The sequence below is a fragment of the Tinamus guttatus genome, unplaced genomic scaffold (genome assembly GCF_059628265.1).
Source record: "Tinamus guttatus ecotype Peru unplaced genomic scaffold, ASM5962826v1 Tinamus_guttatus_pri_ptg000215l, whole genome shotgun sequence".
Taxonomy (NCBI): Eukaryota; Metazoa; Chordata; class Aves; order Tinamiformes; family Tinamidae; genus Tinamus; species Tinamus guttatus.
In genome coordinates this window covers 1,592,909-1,597,787 of record NW_028288749.1, presented here as the reverse complement: position 1 = coordinate 1,597,787, position 4,879 = coordinate 1,592,909, and positions in this window count along the sequence as shown.

Sequence of the window (4,879 nt, the reverse complement as noted above, 5' to 3'; positions counted from 1 at the left end):
AGGAAGCTTAAATGACTTCCAAGCCCTCAGGGTCAGCATTAGGTTGTAAATTCCTGTGTTCGTCATGCATAAAAGAGATACCAAACTACTAAGGGGACAGCTCACTCTCGGTATGAATAGATGAAGAACACACTGGAACAGAAACCCCAAAAAAGTCGATTTGCTTTTCTTACACAGCACATAAAACACTGATTTACCTTCTACTCCCTTGTTTGTCCAAGTCTCTATGCTGACAAGTAGAAATGAACAGTCAGCATCTGCTTGAAAAGAAGTAACTCTGTGCAGTACAGGGACATTTATGCTATTTATTTAATTGTTTATGCAAGAGAAATACCAGGGTTGTTCATTGAAATAGCAAAGGTGAATATGACTTTGATATGCGAAAGTGTTTCTATGCATGTATTTGTACTAAAACTACAATTACAGGAGTTATTCACCCCCCAGTCCAAGTAGAATATGAGGCACTGAGCTATATCTTCCCCTCCTTTTTTTTTTATTATTATTTGATAATAAGACAGAAGGGCATGCCTTTAATTTAACATGCCAAAGGACAGTGCAATCATATTTTGATTATTAATACATTTAAATAGGATTTGGCTAAAATGTTCTGGCTTTGATGGTTTGCTTCATTATTAATATGGGATCACATAAATTTACGCTGATACTTCTTTTTGCCAATACCGTGGCTACAAATTATGAAGTAGCAATAAAAATGAAGCTTATTAAAGAAAAGGTATTACATGGCACTTAAGTGTATCCAGCAAATAAAAACTGTCTTGATTTGGGCCATTAAAATATTTGCAAGGCAGACTTGCCATATGTTGGTGAACGTTGTACCATTTCAAAACACATATTCATTTTGTTTCAAAAACAAGAAAACTTAGTGTGCCTAATCATATTTGACAGCAATTATGAGTCAATTGTATTGAATTGAAGGTGATCTGTTAAGCCTTAGGATAAAACACTGCACAGCAGAAGCCAAACTTCTAAAATGTTCTCCTCTGTACAATTGTATTCATTTGCATTGCAGGAGTTAATTATAGTACTTTTTCCATTAAATTTGCAGGGCAGGGCACAGCATATTGATTTTGAGGATCAAGTTCCTCTGTGCAGAAAGATCTTTGCTGTGATCAGATGGAAGAACCCTGTTTTGGAGCAGTTACAAGAAGGGATCTGCATATCATGGTGGAGACACTTTCGGCTTTTGACAGCAGCTGCTTTCTGAAAGTTAGTTGAAGGCAGAAAATCTTTTTTTGAGACATTTTCCACCAGCTGATCCAAGAGGAATCCACTCTGCTCTAGGAGTCTGCATGTATCACATATTCTTGTTTGACTGTTGCGGCTGTTCCACATTAGTTGCTCCCAACCCATCCGGAGGACCTCCTCGCAGGAGCATTGCTCTCTACTAGGTGGGTCATGACCAGGACAAGGGTCATCTTCTCATACACTGCCTCGAAGCCCCAGAAGCTTGTGTGCATAAATGCATTTTTTTTTCCAGAAGTAGCTATTGTGCATTGAGATAAAAGTCACTATAATCTCAAGCCATGTTTTGTCCAAAGTAAAATGTCTGTATTTGCATTTCTGTCACCTGAGATTTTATATAGCTATACCAATAGATCTGTACTGATAAATATGCCACATACAAATCAGTAGATACTTAGCAAAATCACTTCCTCTCCCCAGTACAGACTGCATTTTCCCTGGACTGCCAATACTATTCTGTAGATAGGGCTGAGCTGTCAAACGTTTTAAACATAGGTTAGATCTGCAGGTGTGTTATTCTGGTGCCCCTGAGTAGAAAAATCAGACATGCTTAGGTTATGTTGTTCATTACTAAATGCTTTTGATTCATATCAGAGAACTAATTAGGACGCCAACCTCTCTATGGCACCCGAGGACTTACTTAGCTAATGACTTCTTTGCTTGTTTCAGGCTTTTGCTCTTGCTGGAAATTAAGTCAGTTGGAGAAAACATTTCAGGGGCAACTGTCAGGATACAGAGAGGGCTGGATGTTCCTTCAGGTACAGGGAGCTGAGCATGGTCCTATGGCTGGCCGGGCTGTCCTGCCAGGACCTGTCCCTGAGGGGGGCAACCAAGAGTCCCAGTCAGGGAAGATGATGGTGATGTCCAAGTTCCAACTAGCAACTTGATCTGCAGGTCACGGTCAGATCAATGGGCAACATGGCCAGGCACTGGTAACTACACCTAGGGTATAGCCAATCCAAGCACCCAAGAGGCAGACATTTCCTACACGGGATGGATCCATCATTATCTCACAGGTTTATGAAGGTCTGTTCTAAACTGCAAAGTTTAGCTAGATGAGTTGTGTTGCACAGACATGTTGGTACCCATGGGTGTCAGAGAAAACCTCATCTCCTCTAAAGTACACCCAGCTCTACCAAACTAAACATGGCCTAGTTTATAGCTTCCAGAAAAGTAAATTAACTGTGAAGGGCTGAGACATTTCTCTATCCCAGGCTTTCCCGTGCAGCTATGCCAGCAGAGATTCTGTAAAACATACTTCTCTCCAGTGCCAAGACAGGGTGGGCAAGAACAGATTAAAAGACTCTGTAGTTTCCTCCAAGAGAGATTAAATAGATGTGATTTTCTGATTCCCCAAAGAAACCCAATGAATGTGTTTTTATCTCAAACTGAAATTCTTGATTCATTAATTAATTCATTCCACACAGGAGTATATCATGTTTCTCATTAATATAGCTCTTTTCTCTTTGTGAAGAATTTGAAATAAAAAGAGGAAAATATGATGAAAGAAAGTGCATACAGTGTATATTACTATTTATTATACCAGAAATTTTAAATGTATCTTAAAGTTATATTGGAGAGCATTAAGCTCGAAGCTGGAATATTTCTAAATTTTTAGATATATGTTTTTAGAAGGGAATGAAAAACTAATGTGTGAAGTATAACTGATAGTAAAAGACCACCAGAAGCAATCATAGCCATCTATTGGCTAAATATGAGAACAGCAGGAAAAGTGGAAAATGGAAATGAAAAGGCTGGTTGACAGGTGAAAATAGAACTGCTGTTGTTAGTTTGGGTTGGAATTAGTAGCCTGCCAGTCCTTCTCCACAGTTGTTAGGAGACCTAGGCTTAACAACTGCTGTTTCTACCGTAGGGTCCTTGTAGGGACTGCTTAGCTACTATTGAAATACTAAAATAGCCATTGCCTAGAAAAGCCATCATTTTGCTTCAAAGGCCAAGCATGGCCATGAATTCCCTGCAAGTTCTTCAGAATTTGTTGCCCCCCTTAAAGAAGCAATACGACTTGTAAAGTGCATGTAGCCCATTGCTAATAGCCAAGTTTGTGCATGTGCATGCACCAAATTTTTGATGCAGTGCTTGCGAGACCATGTTTTCTCAGCCAGGACAACCAGGAGTTCAGGTAAACACCAGACTAATTCTTTATCCTAACTATATCTGAATGACAAGAATCTGAGCTTCAGATACTTGTCCAATAGAAGTCCAATGAATACCCAGTTATGTGCAGACAATTTAATTTGCACTAATAAGGCCGACATCCTTTCTGGTTTACTTTGCACTCATTGAGTTTGGAAGCAGTTTAGTCACTTGTGCATGGCTCTCTGCCATGTGAATTACTGAAAGTGGATCAAATTCCATTTTGCTTCCTCCGTGCTTCTGGAGCAGCGTGACTGACTTTTCTCCCTCCATTACTCTATTTTTATAGCCTAGTGAAAGCTGCATTTGTACTGTTTGTTTGTCTTTCATTCGGCTTATCCCAGTCTTCAGTGACCCTAGATAATGGAAAACTGAATCAAGTTCATTTATTTTTGGGTCTCATTCCATCAAAAAGCAACAAAAACAAAAACAGCAACATCAAAAAACCAAAAACAACAACAAAAAAGGACTTTCAGCCCATTATTGTTTCTAAGCTTTATAAAGAGAGTGAGATTCTATGAAGAGGGATTCTTTTTCTTCCCCATTACATTTTAAGAGAACCATTACAGCTTAAGAAAATCAATGGATTTTGCATCCAAGAAAAGTCTTCCAGAACTGTTACAAACTCATATTAGTGCTATTAAGTGCTTACAGTAACTGGATTAGTAGAGCTTTCCTGCTTCCTTAAAACTTCTCTTTTCTAACTTATTTTTCCCAGGATTCCCATCTTGACCACTCAGCCTATGGCTGCTCAAAATGCAACATGCTAATGAGTTCCCTTCTCAGAAACTCATTATCCACTCAGAAATTCAACGTTTTAAATGGGAAATCAGCTTTTGACTGTCCATTTTAGAAATCTGACTTTGTATTAAAACATGAAGTGTTATACCTCGCATGAGACAGACTTGTCCTTCAATATCAGAGTCTTCTTTAGACAGCAGCAACAAAGGGTTTCTGAGTGCATTAGTATAAATGCAATTAAGCTGAACAACTAAACTGGCATTAGCTACAATGAATAATGCACAAACTGAAGAGCATCAATATTACGGAATTAGTAGTTAAAGCAAAATGTTAAATTTTAATTAACATTTAACAAAGCAGAACTTTCCCATTGCACAGCCTATGATGAATCGCAACAATAAAAGGAATACTACTTTCCAAGTAAATAATATTTATAGGAGGATATGGAGCATATAGAACCTTTTAAAAAGTCTTTTATTGGAAAAAAGGCTATTTTAATTCTTGAAAACTTTCAATAAATTCCATTTCAGTGCAGCCTAAGTAAGTGAACTGATACTGAGTCTAATTCAAGTGCTCCAACACTTTTTGGTAGTTGATACTTAGGCCACCTTAGAGTGACAACACAGGACAAAAACAGCAGAGCAAGTTGAAGCAAATTTTTATAGTGTCTTTTCACATCATAAACAGTAAGCGGGAAAGAAAGAGGTCAATTAAAATATCA